Genomic DNA, 18630 nt, shown 5'->3' on the forward strand with positions numbered 1-18630 from the left:
TCCTGCAGTTTGACAGTGAACTATTGATAACTTCTCACCTAATTGGACTTTATGATAATTTCCTCTAGACCACCTTTCCCTAGTTTGCTTATAAGACTGTAATGTGAGGCTGTGTCAAATGTATTATTAAAATGAAGATAAAGATAAATCACATCTACTGCTTTCTCCATTTGCTAAGCCAATAACCCTTTCAAAAAAAGGAAATTGGGTTCACTGGGGGTGATTTGTTCCTGACAAAACCATGCTGGCTATTATTGATCATCCTATTATCCTTTAAGTGCTTACAAAATGATTGTTTAATAATTTCTTTCAGTATCTTTCCAGGTGTCGAAGTTAAGCTGACTGATCTATAATTCCCCAGGTCCTTATTGTTTTAAAGATAGGTATTATGTTTGCCCTTCTTCTGTCCTCTGGGACATCATCCATCCTCGATGTGTTCTCAAAGATCATCACAAATAGATCTTAGAGTGCTTGAGCAAGTTCCAAGTATCCTAGGGTGAACTTCATCAGGCCTTGACAATATGTGTACATCTAATTTATCGAAATATTTTTAATCTGTTTTTTACCTATTTCACCTCCAATATTCACTGGTTTATATATAGTTCAAGCCAGTAGTGAGTAAATTTGCTTTCTTAGCCCACAATTCTGCAAGCTGTTTCATGGGAGTGGATTCCTATGCCCTTGCAGAGGCCTTTGACCTCAGTGAGGCTAAACACAAGAATAAATCTGTCTCTGTGAAGCAGCTTGCAGGCTCCAAGTTCTTAGGGACATGGGCCATGTCTCTGCAACACCAAGTTGCAAATGCTGGTTGGAGCCTCTGGGAGCTACTGTAATATAAGTATTTAATAACGGTAATAAAATTGTTAGCATCTGATAGCTGTTCATTGACCTTTGTAAAATAAGTTGGTGGTCTCAATGTGTTTTTTAGGTGACACATGACAAGATCACAAAACATACTGTCATGAAATCTCCCCTTTTTTTTGGCAGACTCAGCAGAGAGACAAAGAACTAATAGGCCACGAAGACTGATCCCTAAAAGTGGTCTCTCTAATTTAGACACATTGGAAGTGCAGAATGGGGGCATTTGTACTTCCTGAACCTCTTCTAGAGATAACTATAACTCTCCTTTTCTCTTCCACCATTACTTCTCACTTACCCAAAAGAACAAATAAAAATCATGCCGTTTTTGAGTGGAAGAAAGTCCCCTAACTTCTCCCTATAAAACTGTCTCTCTGCTCGTTAGATACAGATAGTTACAGGACCAACTGGGAAACAATTTTTAGTAAATTCTCAGGCCAGTTGTAACAGCAACCAGTTGCCTCTGAATTTGTCCAAAAATAGTCTGATAATGGAATGATTATTTGACTTTTCTTTAATAAAGTCATTTTCTTGGAGTCACATCTGAGATTGAGAATTTATACATTTTTATTAGTTTATATGTAATGTTTATGTAAATCTCCCATGAATTCTATACAAAACCACTTCCTAGTTTACAAAAGGAGTAAGTCAAATGTTGATACAGCATGCAACTTTTTGATGAAAATTAATGTTACCACCTACCTTCTTAGCCACTGTTTACTGTTTTTCTTATGATGAACCATTAATAGGATGCAAATTTCCCTTTCCCTCCCATGTGATACAATATACTCTATGCAATTTTCAAGAAAATGAGCCATGCTTCTATACCATAGGCAGTCAATAACATCTCAGAGAAGTGCAGAATCTATCCATGGCACAAGGATTTTGAGGGTGTTTTTATCTTTATACAGTTTTTTTTATTTGTGTTTTTAATAATGATCTCTGTTTCTAGTTTAGCATCCCTGGAGAGTGGGCTGACAGGCTATTTATGCCCTTTTAAAAACTTTTCTTTATAAGCAACACTACCCTTGGATAGCACAACTGAAGCCAGACTTATTTACACTACTATATTTAAACACAACAGAGAAAAAATTATATGTGAGAAACACAGAAAACATTCTCAGATAAGAAAATTGTACCTTAATACTAACTAGGTAAAGTTTGTCCTTAGTACTTCAAAACTCATATGCTTATGTCTCTGGCAAACTGAACTTTCCGATAAATTACTCAGCTCTCATTCTTCTAAACAAGTTGCTTTACTTCATTGGGACTCTGCAAGAACCAAAAGATACAAAGATCACCAATTCATATATTTAGAGTTCATCGTCAGTAACAAAGATAAAATCCCAGGCAACTTCAAAACAAAACCCAGTAATCCCTGACTGCAGGCAAACTCTAACTAAGATTTGTCTTAGGGTGACCAGATGTCCCAATTTTATAGGAACAGTCCCAATTTTTGGGTCTTTTTCTTATATAGGCTCCTATTACCCCCCACCCCGTCCTGATTTTTCACACTTGCTGTCTGGTCACCCTAATTTGTCTCCAGCCTACCTCCCCATTCTAGAACTTACTCACTCAAAATATATAAGGAAGCATCCTGGTGAGCTACCATGGTGACTCCCTACGTCATTTCTATAGGTTGTTAGGGTAAAGACAAGCTTTATCACACTAGCCCTCTGAATTGACATCACCTAGACTTTCCAGTCTTTTACAACTTTGAAAATATCCTAAACAGGGGGGAAATAATATTAATGAAAATATAACGTGTTCTCTGAAAAAAAAAATGAAATTTCTGCACAAAATGCTGTTTTATACAATGCAGAAAAATATCCTTTTTAAATTTCATTTTTATGCAGTTATTAAACTGTTGGTTCATTATCCTTTCAGAATCCCAGGAATTAAAAAATCTTCAATTTAATTTCTTGGTTTATTAAGTACTTCAATATTCTGGATTGGACAACATCTCACTCAACAGTGAGAGTTTTAAATGGAATTGTTGAACTTTCAAATCTGATGTTTTGCTTCCTACACAAGTTAAGAGACACGTTAGACAATAATTTCCTCATAAATAAAATATTGTTAATCTTTTGGCACCTTCTTCTTCCATTCTGGATCACCAGATGGTTTATTTCCTTTCATTACACTGCTCTACAGCCAAAATGCTTCTGAAATAAATGTAGTCAAACTTTACTAATTCTGGGTCACTGAGAATGAAAATGATGCTTAAAATTGTTGATTGGCTCTAGTCTAGCTGTTGGGCTCCAGACTACAGCAGTGGAATCTCCTGGCAGGTGATGTTAGGGTTTCCATGTTCCGTGACCGTCAAAAGGATCTTGTCCCATTCTTCTTCATGGAAGGTGATCTTGTAGCCTGCAACAACATCGATGGTGTGATGGCAGCCCTCAACATCGTTCACGATCCAGATGAGTGGAGACTGTTCATTGATTCATCGAAGACGAGTCTTAAAGCTGTTTTGCTGCATAATGGCAATGTTTTGCCATCAATTCCAGTTGGTCATGCAGTCCATATGAAGGAAACCTATGACAACATGAAACAACTTTTGAGGTGCATAAACTATGACCAACATCAGTGGCAGCTTTGTGGCGATTTGAAGGTTGTTGCTCTCTTGCTTGGTCTGCAGACTGGATACACAAAGTACTGCTGTTTTCTCTGCGAATGGGATAGTCGTGCAAGAGATTCCCACTACATCAAGAAAGATTGGCCACTCCGACAGTCATTGGAGCCTGGGAGGAAAAGTGTTCAGCATCCACCACTTGTTGAATCAAGGAAGATTTTGTTACCACCCTTACACATCAAGCTGGGTCTGATGAAGAACTTTGTCATGGCCATTGACAAAACACAAGCAGCTTTCAAGTACCTCCGTGGAAAATTTCCAAGGTTAAGTGAAGCTAAGATAAAGGAAGGTGTCTTTGTTGGTCCTCAGATTCGTGAACTTCTTCAAGATGATGCATTTGACCATGCACTGCGTGGCAAGGAAAAGACGGCATGGAAAGCCTTCCAGTTAGTGGCAATAAATTTTCTCGGAAACAACAAGGCAGACAACTACAGGTTGTTGGTGGAAAACCTCCTCAAGGCATACAAAAGCCTTGGTTGCAACATGTCACTAAAGATACATTTTTTGCACTCTCATCTAGATTTTTTTCCACCGAACTGCGGAGCAGTGAGCGACGAGCACGGCGAGCGATTTCACCAGGACATTGCAACAATGGAGAAACGCTATCAGGGCAAATGGAGCCCATCAATGCTTGCAGACTATTGCTGGACAGTGACAAGATATGCTCCATTTAATGAATACAAGAGACAAGCCAAGAAGCGCCGAGTAGACACTGAATAGGACTAAACTATGTACATAATAGTTTTTTGCCTTTTGTTTCATAATAAATTTTATTTATATAACCCTTTTGCTGATTTTTAAAGTGTTACATAAACAGGACAGGTGAAATATTATCATGTAAAGCAACCATAAACACATGAAAAGACCTAGGTTTACAATTTATGATTAAAACTCTACTATCTACACAATATACATAGACATAAAATGTAAAAACTTAAATATCTTAGAAACAGTAGCCAATCAGTTGTTTTAATTGTCATATTTGAATTCAGCACATCAAAATATATAATAAATACCACATTTTATCTCTGGAGCAGACGACTTCTCAAAAATTGTAGACCAGTGTTATCCTAGCAAAAGCAACTGCTGCATTTCTTGTTAGTCTTTGATAACCTTGTCTCATAATGTACCGTTTAGTCTTCTCAAATACTCACTGTCAGTGTGAACTCACACATTAATTACCTTCCTATTTAATTAATGTGAAAAGTTTGTTCTACAATAAAATCCTGTTTTGTTTTGTTTTGTGTTTCTGACTACTCCTCCAAGATCTCTAGTTTAACTGCAGCTTTTGGCTCATATGGGGATACAGGTCTCATAATGGATCCATAGGCTCAAAAAGTCAGTAGTTCTATTATTAATCACAGGAAAGGAAGACTATTTTTCTGAAATAATTTCATGTGTTCAGTTTATTCTCTTGTATTTTGATTCCATCTTATATCTGAAAACTAATAAATCTTCCATGATTCTTACAGTGCAAGACTGAACACTTTCTAAAACACATGCACATTAAAATGAAAAGCTTAACCTTTGTGCTGCGAACCCAGTAGCTTTTTCAAATTGTAAATCCAGACAGAAAAGGAGCATGAAGCCTTGCATGGTTGATTTTTAGGTTGATATCCAACACAGATGAAGGTGGTCTTCCAGCTACCTGTCTGCTGTATCCTTTCCAGTTTCTGAAAAAATACTTGTTTGTGTTTCCTTGGTCCATGTGGTTAAACATTCGAGTTTTTTAAAATCAGGTTTGTTTGTTAAACAATATTGATGTCAATGGCAAAACTCCTGTTGGGCACCAGTATTTCATCCATAGCCCCTGATTCAGCAAGTATGTAATCACTGATGGGATTTACACATCTTCTTAAATGGAATTGGGATTAAAGGGGAAAGCTCCTTGTGTGAGATTAGGCTGCTGGTGTGCTGAAACCACTGCGTATCAAGATAATTGTCCCATTATTCTCCCATCCATTCGTGGCCCTTGGTTGTATAGTTAGATTGTAAGCTCCTTGGTGAAGGAAAGACTTGACACCAATTTGCAGGACTCCGAGGAGGCAAAAGCTACTTTTCTGAGTTCACCTGCTTCTTTTATTATCTAATATTACACATGTGCAATTGCACAGCACAAATCAAGTTTTCTTACAAAAATCTTCCATCACGAGCATAAACAGAAAAGCAAATTGCAAAAACAGCCTCAGCTGTAAACACAGCAGTTCTGTGAGAAACAGCAGAGAAAGGAGACTACAAAACACTGCCAGCTGCAAACAGGGCCGTCTGTGTGAAAGCAAGGGGGGAGGATGGAGGAAGGCCAAGTTCCTGAGATAAGCAGGCCGGGTGTGCCCAGCTTGCAAGCAAGAACAAAATGCCCCAATTAAAGGAGCACCCAGGCCTGTGGGCCCGGGGTCATTCCTACACCTTGGGCCAGGCATTGTCTCTTTTTTCTGTGTTTGTACAGCACCTAGCACACTGGATCACAATCCACTAAGGTAATGCCAATTAATAAGTGTCCTTTCCCTTTTCTGCATTCACACAGGGCTAAGGACAAAGTCTTACTCTAAATACAACTGTCAGCAAAACGGAGTGGAGAAATACACATGGGCCCAGACCTTCAACAGTATTTAGATGCCTGATCCCCTGTCATGGGGCCAGTGTACGTACAGACACACACACACCCCTCTGGGGGTGAAGTACAGGCATGACGCCCTGTGCTTAAGTCAATGTGGGCATGATCCGCTGCAGGGCTGCATAGTCCAATGGCTCAAGTTGGCAGAATTCCTCTTATCTTCAGAGAAGCATGACCCAATGGCCAGCATCAATAGGACTCCCATTGTCTGCAAGGAAGCGTGGTAGAGTCATAGCATATTGGAGTTGGAAGAGACCTCAGGAGGTCATCTAGTCCAATCTCCTGCTCAAAGCAGGACCAAACACCAACTAAATCATCTGCCAATGGAAGGGTAGTGTGGCCTAGTGGCCAGCACACAGGGGCTGTCAAAAGGGATATCGGGGGGCCCTGACCCAGGGGCCTAACAGTGGCAGAGTGGTCTGCCACTGGGTCAGTGGGGAATCCCACCAAAACATGCTGACCTCATGAGGGTGGGAGGTACCACTTGCCCACTTTCCCTAGGTCACTTCCTACCAGCTTGCCTGCAGCACTGGTCCATAGGGCAGCAGGTCCTTCAGGCACCTCGGTGCAGGACTCTCCCTGGGATTCTGCTGGTGACAGGCCTCCAGCCCCAAGCTCTTCAGTGCCTGAAGGCAAGGGCTATAACAAATCCTGGGCTGGAGCCTCTACCAAGCATCCTTCCTCCTTGGTATTCAACCCTGACTGAGCTAGGCTGCTCCCTTTTATACTGCAGCAGCAGCAGGTGCATGCCCAGCAGGGTCATGGGAGCATGGCTTCTGCTGCTAAGAGTGCTGCCTTATCCCCATTCATTCCAGTGTAGGGCCAGTTCACCCCGTCACACTCCCATTGAAATAATGGGATGGGAGCTGGGTGCCTAAATGCCTTTGATGCTGTGGGCCAAGTTACCTTGCCATGAAGAATTTTTTTAAAAAGGATACCAGAAAGGAACATCTAGGAAAGGAAGGACTAGGAGAAAGAGAATAACAAACACAGACCCATACATTGTATAATGTGTATTCAGAAGTTTGCATAAATAGCTAGAATGTTAACACAAATCTAGTCAAAGAAATAAAAGAAAACAAAAAAAGATCACAGGGTGGCTAGTTCTTTCAAAAGAGTTGGTCCCAGCCTCACCTGTGATGGATCCACTATCACCTCACTGAGACTGACCAGCTAGGGATCAGGTGATTATAAAAGCCAGCAAATGGCTCAGTTGCTGGGAGAGCCACAGGAAGTATGTCAGTGCTGGTAACAGGCTCTCTCAGGAAAGTAGCTGATAGTGGAATAGATTAGTCCTCGCAGAGGACCCTGGCTTGTAGGATGGGTAACTGATGTGCTGAATTTGTACTAGATGGGAGAAATAAAACTTAATGCCTAAGAAAAAGGTTCTGAATGAGATGGTGGGTATGGTGCCAATATTTTCTGGGCTGAGAAGAGAGACCAGCAGTCTATATTTAAATAAAAAACCTTCTCGCACCCTGACATTCACTCTTTTTCTCTCCTCTCTCAACACCATTATGACATATCATTTAATTGGATGAGGCACCATTGATGCTGGGAAGAATATCATAATAAAACACAAGAGGAAGTCTGGCTGAGAGTCAAGACTTATTGTTAGCATAACATGGCACGATGCCTCTTCGTTTTGTGAGGAGAGTAGAGATCAAGTGCCTGCTTTAAACAGAAAGAATCAGCAGTACATCAATCAATATCCTTTAGGTAGAAGAGCCTCTTGGATGTGTGTACAATTTACTAGGAATTTAATTCAATTTTGTTTCACCTGAGTTTCAAAAAGATCCTACCAACTGAGGAATCTTTGTTTGGTAATAGAAAATTTCAGCAAATGAAAAAAAAGAGGAGTGTCTGGCCCTGATTCTGATCTTGTTTACACTAGTGTAAATCACCCACCTCTGCCACCAGTTGTCACGGAGTTCCCGGGTGATGCTCTGACACCAAGCCAGTCACGACTCTGGGGAGCCTCCCCTAGAGCAGACTGTTTTCAGGGCAAGAAACTTACACAGGTTGACCCTCTGGGTCTTTCCTTGGAGTATTTAGCATCCTCTGCCCCTCCATGCACTTTCCACAGTGAGTTCACCCAGGTGGGGTCCTGGGGAAGCCACAGGGTCCTGCACCCCCACTTTGCAGTCAGACGTGACTTTTAGCCAGCCAGTAAAAGAGAGGTTTATTTGATGACAGGAACAGAGTCTAAAACAGAGCTTGTAGGTACAGAGAACCGGACCCCTCAGCCGGGTCCATTCTGGGGCCCAGCAAGGCTGACCCCCACGGCTGTCCTCACTCCTCCTCCCTAGCCAGCTTCCAAACTGAAAAACCCCCTCCAGCCCCTCCTTCTCTGGGCTTTGTCCCTTTCCTGGGCCAGGAGGTCATCTTATCTCTTTGTTCACCTTTAGCTATTCCCTTGTAGGGGGGAAGGGCCCTGGCCATTTGTTGCTAGGAGATAGAGTGTTGGTGATTTATTCACACTGGCCTTTTCCCCACCACCTGGAGACTTAAGAAATGCATGGGGAAAACTGATTCTGTTAGGCCTTGGCTACACTTGCAAGTTGCAGCGCTGGTGAGGGGGTTACAGCACTGCAACTTACTTGGTGTCCACACTTACAAAGCTCAGCCAGCGCTGCAACTCCCTGTCTGCAGCGCTGGCTGTACTCCTGGTCTGCTACGGGTGTAGCGAATCCAGCGCTGGGATGCAGCGCTGCTCCATCAGGTGTGGACGCTCACCAGCGCTGTAATTGGCCTCCAGGTATGAAGGAGGTATCCCAGCATACCTTTCATGCCTCTCGGTCTCGTTTGCTACTCACACTGCCGGGCTCAGGTGACCCGCCTTTTAAATGCCCCGGGAAGTTAAAAACCGCCTTCCTGTTTGCTCAGCGAGGTGTTGAGTGCAAATCCAATCAATCAATCAATCAATCATGAATAGCCTTCATGCCGCCAACGAGCTCCCACCAGCATGGAGCCTCCCCGAGTTGCAGGATCTCACAGGTTGGGGTGAGGAAGCTGTGGCAGGCACATCTGCGCTCAGCTTGTAAAATTATGATACCTACGGCCAGATATCAAAGTCCAATGCATATACAGGGCTTGACCGGGACGCGGTGCAGGCAGGGTTAGGTAAAGGAGCTGCAGAGTGCCTACTGCAAAGCACATAAGGGGATAACAGACACCGCTCAGGTGCTGCCCCACGACCTGCCGTTTTGTACAAGGAGCTGGGATGGGCATACCTTGGATGTAACCCCTCGCGCCAATTCCGAGGATCACGATGGACAGTTCGGAGCCTGGAGAGGAGGGGGAGGGTGTAGAGGAACTGAGAGTGAAGGCTACCTGAGGTGTTTGGAGACTCCAGGAGTCATGCAGCAGAGCTATTTCGCAGCCGAAGAAGCTGCCAGTAGCACCGCTGGGACTTGTAGTGAGGACAAGAGCAGAGGAGCCCTGTTCCGTAAGAAGTTTCTTTTATAAGGATAGGAAATGTTTGGGGAGAGGTGGGGCTATGGCTGCTGCAAGCATGGCTAGATGTGGAATAGCCCACATTGATTTGGTCTATCACGTCGCGGTAATCTGCCTCTTTGTAATCTCTTTAAAAGTTTTCGCCAGAGCATGTGCAAATCCTTCCGTGCAAGTTATAGGGACGATTCCACCGTGGTCCTTGTCAACCAGTCAGGCTAACCGTCTGCAACCATTGTGCCGTGAGGGGTGGAGGGACCATTGCCCTGCACACAGGCAAGCTACTCAGGGACAAGGGCTGAAATCCACATAGCTGTAGAAGACCCTCCGGCCTTCCCAGGTGACACCGGAGCAAGGAGAGATATCGGGGAGGTTAAAATTCTGTGGAAAATGCAGGAATACTGTTAGTGCCTTTTCCCTGTAGCTGCTTTTGCTTTCCCACAATCACAGAAAGCCCCATGGATTCCAGAGTCAAGCAGCCCCCTTTCACCAGGTGAGCCGTGTGTGCAAGATGGCTCTGAGAGTACCTGCGTGGCAGATGTGGGGTAGGGTTCAGTGCTGTTTCCCTGTAGCTGCTCTTTGCTTCCCAAGTCATTACAGAAGCACATGGATCCCAGAGCAAGCAGCGCCCCCTTCGCAGGTGAGACGTGTGTGGGGAAACTCACCATTTCTCCTGCAGCTGTGGCCTCTCTGTGCTATGCTCGAATGTGTAATGATGCTAGAATAGTCTTAAAAAAAACAGCTGCAGGCTCTGTATTAAAAGTTTCTCTCTGTGTTTTTTTTTAAAGTGACCTTGGTACTGCTCCATCAGCGCAGACTTCTGAAAAACTACGAAACTTAAGAAAAAAACCAAGGAAGGATAGTAGGAGGAGCTGGTTGAAAGCAGTTATGAATCTGTATTCCACAGATAATAAAAGTTGCAAGGACTGGAGGGAAAGGAAATAGCAGAGAAAAAGGAACAGAGTGCTGCCAAAGAAAGGAAAGGCTGCCAAGAGCAAGGAATTGGCTACCAGAGAAGCACAGATCGGCTGCTAAGCCTCATGGAACGCCACACAGACCTCATGCAGTCAATGCTAGACATGCAGGCAGAGCACTACCGTGCCTTCCTCACCCCATCCAAAGCTCAAACTCATTGTGCCCCACTGTTTCCTCAAAACACCCTTCTCCAGCATCCTGGTTCTTACCACCACCAGCTGCCCCAACACCCATATTCACCTAACAGCCCTGATAACTACGACCCTTACCCTATGCACTCAACCCCCCATCACCATGCAGCATATTAATCCTGAAGTGCAGCAGGCATTGCACAGCCACTCAAGGAAGGGACATATTCAAACCTCTGACTTTACTGCTCATCACCCTACCCCCCTGCCCGTTTATGTACTGTATTTTTAATAAAGGATTTCTTGTCTTTTAAAAACAGTTTTTATTATTTACAGAAAGTGATAACATACTGTACCACAAGTGAAAAATAGGCACTGCAATCATTGCAACCACTGCAGCTTGGGCACTCCTGTGTGGAAGGCACCCAACATTACTGTTGGCTTTCAGCCTCAAAGTGCTCCTTTAAGGCATCCCTAATCCTTGAAGCACTGTGCTGGGCCTCTCTAGTAGCCCTGCTCTCTGGCTGTGCAATTCAGCCTCCAGGCGTTGAACCTCGGAGGTCCATTCGTCACTGAAGTTTCACCCTTCCCTTCACATATATTATGGAGGATACAGCACGCGGTTATAATCGCTGGGATGCTGCTTTCCCCCACGTCTAGCTTCCCGTAGAGACTTCTCCATCTCCCCTTTAAACGGCCAAAAGCACACTCCACAGTCATTCTGCACCGGCTCAGCCTGTAGTTGAACCGGTCCTTGCTCCTGTCAAGCTTCCCTGTATACGTTTCATGAGCCAAGGCATTAACGGGTAAGCGGGGTCTCCAAGGATCACAATGGGCATTTCGACGTCCCCCACTGTGATCTTTCCGTCTGGGAAAAAAAGTCCCTGCCTGCAGCTTCCTGAACATGCCACTGTTCCGAAAGATGCGTTGCATCATGCACCTTTCAGGCCATCCTGTGTAAATGTCAGTGAAACGCCCACGGTGATCCACAAGCGCCTGGAGAACCATAGAGAAATACCCCTTCCGATTAACATACTCGGATGCCAGGTGGGGTGGTGCCAGAATAGGAATATGCGTCCCATCTACTTGCCCCTCCACAGTTAGGGAAACCCATTTGTGCAAAGCCATCCACAATTTCCTGCACATTCCCCAGAGTCACGGTTCTTCTTAGCAGGATGCGATTAATGGCCTGCAAACTTGCATCACCACTATTCCAACGGTCGACTTTCCCACTCCAAACTGGTTTGCGGACCGATCGGTAGCTGTCTGGAGTTGCCAGCTTCCAGACTGCAATAGCCACCGCTTCTCCAGTGACAGGGCAGCTCTCAGTCTCGTGTCCTTGCGCTGCAGGGTTGGGGCGAGCTCAGCACACAGTCCCATGAAAGTGGCTTTTCTCATCCTAAGTTCTGCAGCCACTGCTCGTCATCCCAGACTTTGTGGACACACTGCAGCGCTGGTCGCTGTCAGTGTGGACACACTGCAGCGCTGGCCCTACACAGCTGTATGACCACAGCTGTAACTACCAGCACTGCAAAAATGTAAGTGTAGCCATACCCTTAGAGTCAGTAGAGTTATAGTGGTGTATAATCAATCTGACATCAGATTCAGGGTCTGTTTTATCTTTGTGGATGCTCAAACACAAGCTTAGTTTCTAGATGTGTTTGAAACTTGTCTATTTTCCTGTTCCACAAATAGCACAAAAAGAAATAAAGTAACAGTCAGCAGGATGATGGGATTTCCTAGTAGACTTGAGATGCTATCCTATGCAGTGCTTGCTGGGCACCTCCTGTGAGGTACTACTGACCACCTTTAGTTTCCAGAGAATGTGATGGGAGTGAAGGGTCCCACCCTTAGAGTTGCAGCTACATTCTGAAGGGTGCTTGATCTACAGAGGTGGAAAACTGAAATGATGAGGCATTTGCAGGTAGAATAAATAGAAGCCACAACTAACCTCTTGGGAAACATGCATTTCTCTAAGGAACCACACATTTTGTTATAAACCTTGCCCAGCTTTCCCCTTCCGCATCCCCTTTGATTTAATTGTATCCATTAGAGTAAATCTCCAAACTTTCTGAAAATAATCAAAGGAACTATTTCTTGTCAAAATCAAATTATGGGGCTGAAACGGGATTTTTATTAGGTGTTTCTAGAGCATATAACACAGTGGGGCCCTGGGCTGTGAGTGGGGCTTCTAGGTACAACAGCAATATAAATAAGACACTCTGGGAGTTGGCTGAGATATTACAAGTCAGAAGAGATTAGAAAGCTTATTTTTTGTCCAAAAAAATGTGGAGTGCTTATGTTTGACATGATTTTGCCTGATTTGTTTCATACTTGTCACAAAAATTCTACCCTCCCATAAGAACATTCATGTGAAAATTCAAGGGATCTGATTTAATTTACGAGGTGGTCAATATCAATCATATAAAAGACAGGTACATTCAATGTTTGTCATAGAGCTTAATATCGCTTCATAATTTATAATTAGTGCAGTAGAAATTTCATTCCCTGAAATGTTTCATTCATGGAACAATCCTAGATAATCCAATATTATTTAATCTCTTCCCAGCCTCTTAAGCACTGTCAAAGACTGTCTTTGGTATCTTTCATTTGCCAAAAGAAACAAATTGACAATAAACTTGTTCATACATATTGTTGTATAAAATGTGTTTGTTTTACAGAATTTAATCACTACAATAACAGTGAGTAACCAATTCAGAGCAGTACTGTTGGTTTAAAACAGTTTGCTTTTGATGTGCTGTAAAATAATTCAGTTTGGGTTGTACAAAAGCATTTTCATACTGAAATGTTTTGATCCTCATTCCTTCTATTTAGGATTTTGATTAAATTGCCAAATTTCAGGATTGAAAGGAAAGATGTTCAGAAAGTATCTCTTATTTCTAATTAAAAAAGTACAAGACTGTTAGCTGCCAGCAGCTTCTGATGCCCTATAGAGCATTGTTACCATTTGCTACAGTTTTCAACAAATGTAAATTAACTCAAAATTACTATTAAAAGGAGTACAATACATCTAATTGAGAATCTTCTGAACAGCTACATTTTACCCAACATTCTTACACTGTTTAAATCAAATCAAAAGGTGAAAAGCACTAGGAAATTTGGAGAGCGATATGTAAAACAAAAATCAGAGAGATGCCATATAACACAGTTTAAGTCACCAAACTTATTAATCTGTGGGTCAAACAGTCTTTAGACATTGAGGCTGTGGGCCACAATGACTGTCTGCTTGCCAGTATATTGCAATACTTAGGCTGACTGACTCTTTTCTTGCCCCAGTGCCTCCAGGAGCAGAACTCTTTATTATTTTGGATTTGGGCAAAAGTGACAGCTTGGGTTTCCCATATTTGAGACATAGTCCTGTAGGAGACAGAAACTGTGCTGGACATGATGATGTCACATCTGTCCCCAAAATATTTCAGGACTCTTTTTACCACCAACTTTTGCTGGGGTTATGATGCCAGGCTGCTGCAGCAGAGTGAGTAAACTAAAGTAGATAATAAAGACTGCTCCACTGTAGCACAGCTTCTGTGTAGAGAGTTCTACCTGTGAACATTTCCTTTCTGTCAAATGGGGACATACAAGGAATTAGACTGAAACCACCAATTCATTTCAAATAGGACCCAAAACATTCTTCAGACAATAAATTCCAGTTACTACTCACCCAGACTGGAATTCTAAACATAGAACTAAAGGTTTCCAGAAGCCACTTGCAGACCCTTGTAACAATCAGCCACTCTTGGCTTTGTGTTAACAATAATTGCATTTCCATGTTTACTTTATTCTCAACTCCTGAGCATAAGTAACAGAAAAGTAATTAATTATTGGAAACAGCTTTTCTTTAATTTCTTGAAGACTATCAATATAAATGGTTTCAAATGAGGTTTCAGTTCAAAATCAGATTTTTTTCCCTGCTGATTTTCATCACCTTGTGTCTAAAAGACAAAACTATGGAGAGGAAGGCATTTTATATAAAATGGGTTATAAACTGTGCAGACATTGATACAAGAACCTATAAAAAGCTAAGAAGGACTCTCACTTTTGGCCTATTAGTTTTACTGCCATGCAGAGAAACATAAACAGATTTTTAAAGTGGGGGAGGGTCATGTGTGCCTCAATCCCCCATGGTATCACCTATGTGTAAAGTATGTTTCACAGCTATAAAATGTCTCATGATATCTTCACAATTTAAGAGAAAACTATCTGTGTGAATAGGTGAAAACTGGATTGCAGGATTTAATATATAAGAAATTGGATAGTATCCCTTTAAATAGTTTGTGCACCTCATTGGGTGTGTACACAACAATGTAAACCCAGAGTTAGTGGGACTCAAGTCAGCTAATCCTGAGTTAGAGAACTCAGATCTTGAGCATCTACACTGATTGTTAACTTTGATTATGAATTTTCTAACCTGGGCTTGAACCTGGAGCTCTGACATCCACACTACAGCACTCAGTCCCAAACCAAAGCAACTATATACCAGATCCCCAGCACCCACTCAAAATGTGGCTGCCATAGGCCTTTGACTGTGGTGCACTGTGGGAAAACTTGCCTGTCCACCCTACACATTATAGGACATTTGAACAGCCTGTTAACACATCCTGCTGAAGAGTCATTTTGGTCAGTGTGGTCCCAGCTACTGGAGCCAGCAACATGGAGATGCTGGTGGACTTTTTAGAAGCATTTTCTGACCCACCAAAGACACCAGAGACAGCTTATGATGGAACAGGAGGAGGAAGTAGAGTACCCAAGCATGGCAGATGAACTGGCAGATGCTTCTCAGTACAGACTCTGATGCCCCTTAAGTTGCTTGGCGCTTCTGGAGCACAGCCACAAGCAGAGACTACTACAGGTCCATTGCAAACCAGTTTGGTGTTGGAAAGTCAACCGTCGGTCAAGTGGTTGCATAGGTTTCTGAGGTAATCAGGTTTGTGGTTTACCCCAAAAGTGGCAGGGGGCATTGATGGGACTCATATGCCCATAGTTTTCCCCCTTCAAGGAGCACAAACAGCAAAGGGAACTATTCCATTGTTATGCAGGTCCTCATGGACCACAGAGGGGGAATTATGAATGTCAGTGTGGGTTGTACTGAGAAAGTTCACGGAACTAGGATTTTCCACTAATCAGGAGTCTACATTCATGGACAGGCTGGGACACTATTCCCACCAAATGGCATTGTCAAATGGAGTTACTGGCCCCACTGTTATTCTGGGGGATCCTGTGTATCCCCTTTTGCCTTGACTTATGAAACCATATCCTGATTCAGAGGCCTTGGCAAGGGATTGTTTAATTACACAACCAGCAGGTGCAGAATGGTGGTTGAATGTGTTTTTGGCAGATTGAAATCCCATTCAAGATTTTTACAGACCTGTTTAGATATCAGTGTCATCAATGTTGTCTGCATTACTGTAGCTTTCTGTGCTCTTCACAATCTTTGTGAACCAGAGGTGAGCCACTTCCTCTGAATGGATCTATGAGAGGAAGGGGACACTGATTTGTTAAACTCAGCCAGAAAGTGTACCTGCCACAGCTGGAACTGGATGCACCTGGGCAATAGAAGTCAGGGATATTTTATGGTCCCATATTATGAACTTGCATGGCACAATGGAAGTGGGGTAATAATACCTTTATGCATATGCTTGGGAGAGGGAAAATGGGAATAATTGATTATGAAGAGGAGTGTAGAATTTATGCCAGGCAATGTACTTATGAATGACTTATGAAGTGAGAGAAGGAGAGGCTAGTCACAATATGGATTGATGTAAGGAAGTGATTGAATTATGAATTGCTATAGATAAGTATATTGAGGGATAGTCTTTGCATACTAATTCCCAATTGTCCCTGATCATGTACATTTATTATTTTGAATATACATCATATGATGTGAAGCAGTGATAGAAATAAACTTTGTTGATGAAATAAAAAACTTGATAAACATGTATTAGAAAAGTACATTCACTGATGCTCAGGCAGGCCAGCTGCCATTAGCACACCAAAACACCAGTAACAGAACCTTCCAGGAAAAAATAAAAAAGTTCATGAACAAGAGCACACACTGAAACCATGTGAAGACAAAAATGCCCAACCATAGCATGTCCAATAGCCACCTGTTCTCCTTTCTGTTCTTTTCCCATTTGTCTGGAGTTCCGGCTTCAGGAACAGTTTGCTGCTATCAGCACCCAAGGTTGGATCAGAATTCCTGAGGGAATCAACAGGATGCTTCATTAACTTCCTCATGACTTAGCCTGTTATGACTGCACGCAAACATGCAGAAATCCACAGCCTCTCTCCTCCACACCCCCAGCACATTTCTGAACAAAATTTCAAACTGCTGTCATATTTGGGACAAATGATTGTGTCACCTATGGACAGCATGGGCTACCTTTGACTGAAATGGACTAGATTTGTGAATTGAACATGTTCCCACACACACAATTCACTGTTTCCAGGCAGCTCAATAGAGCATAGAATGGTTACAGAATGGCATATTTACAGGCATGACAATGTAAAGTTATTTTTAAGAAGGAATGGCCCTAGCAAAAGTCGGTACCTTTCCAGAAAAAATACACTTTAAAGGGTATCCTTTACTGCTTGCATGTCCCAGTTGCCATACTGAACTCCACTTGGTAGGGAGGGAGCAGGGAGAACCACACCACTGGAATACAATCCACCATTAGCAGATACGCACTGCTACCTCATGCTTCTCATAACTTTTGCATTGGTTCATAGATTGGAAATCCCTCCCAGAACTGTATTAATAAACATTAAAATGGAACCATAAACTTACCGGGCTTAGGGACAGTTTCTGTCCCATCTGTCTGCTGCAGGCTCCCCAGGGGCTATTTCTCAGGAGGTGCATCAGCTTCTCCAAGTATGGACCTAGAATGTGCACCTGCTGCTCCTGCTCCAAAGCCTGCTCTGGAATTGGTTTCAGCAATAGCATGACTTCATTGTCCTCCTCAGAGCCTGCTGCTGGTTCCCATCAGTCCCCACGCTGGGTTCTGGGGCCAGCAGGGCACCATCCCAGCTGAGGAGGTCATCGTGCATCCTGGTTGGCACCATGCTGGGTACAGTGCCCAGTACCCAGTCAAACTCCTCATAAAACAGGCATGATTTTGGGGAGTTGCCCTAATTGCAGTTCTAGTTTCTGGTATTTTCTTTTCGGCCTCTTAATCTGCTCCCTGCACTGGTCACCAATCTGGTAAATTTGGCAAGCTTCCAGCTTCTTCACTATTTGCTGTTATGCATGGCCATTCCTGGTTAGGGGACCAGATGTCCCAATTTTATAGGGACAGTCCCAGTATTTGGGGCTTTTTCCTTCATAGGCATCCCCTGTCCTGATTTTTCACACTTGCTGTCTGGTCACCCTATTCCTAGTACTCTTACTAGGAATAGTTTTGCTGGCTTCACACCAGAGGTTTACCAAAAGCTGTGCTGTGCTCCTGTGACCATGAAGTAGCATGCTTGTTCTGTTCAGTCTCTGTTGCAAACACAGAAGGCTCTCTAATGGCATGTTAGGAGTTCACTGTCTTCTGATCACTGGAAGGATTAACACACTGACTCACTGAGCTGCTGCAGTACATCAAGGCTAATTGCTTCTGTTTTCAATAGAGTAGACCCAAGACTCTTGAGAAAGAGGAAAAAGGAAGTTCATCCATGGGATTGTGGGATACTTTTGAGAGGACTCCCAGGACCTGAGTCAAATGGGGCTGCATCTACAGTGCAAAGCAATACAGCTCAAATCTTGGGTTAAGACTTGACCTGGGCTCAGACCCTATAACCCTACAGGCTCCCAAGACCCTGGGTTAATTTGATTTGTGTGTGGACAGAAGGAGGGGGAAGGGGGTTAGGCTTGAGCCAGAGTCTGAGCCTAAGCTTACATTGCAGTCTAGACATACACATTGTCTTCTATGTTTTAAACTATCAGAGCAGGAATGCATGTATGTGGC

This window comes from Chelonoidis abingdonii, chromosome 5 (genome assembly GCF_003597395.2).
Source record: "Chelonoidis abingdonii isolate Lonesome George chromosome 5, CheloAbing_2.0, whole genome shotgun sequence".
Lineage (NCBI taxonomy): Eukaryota > Metazoa > Chordata > Testudines > Testudinidae > Chelonoidis > Chelonoidis abingdonii.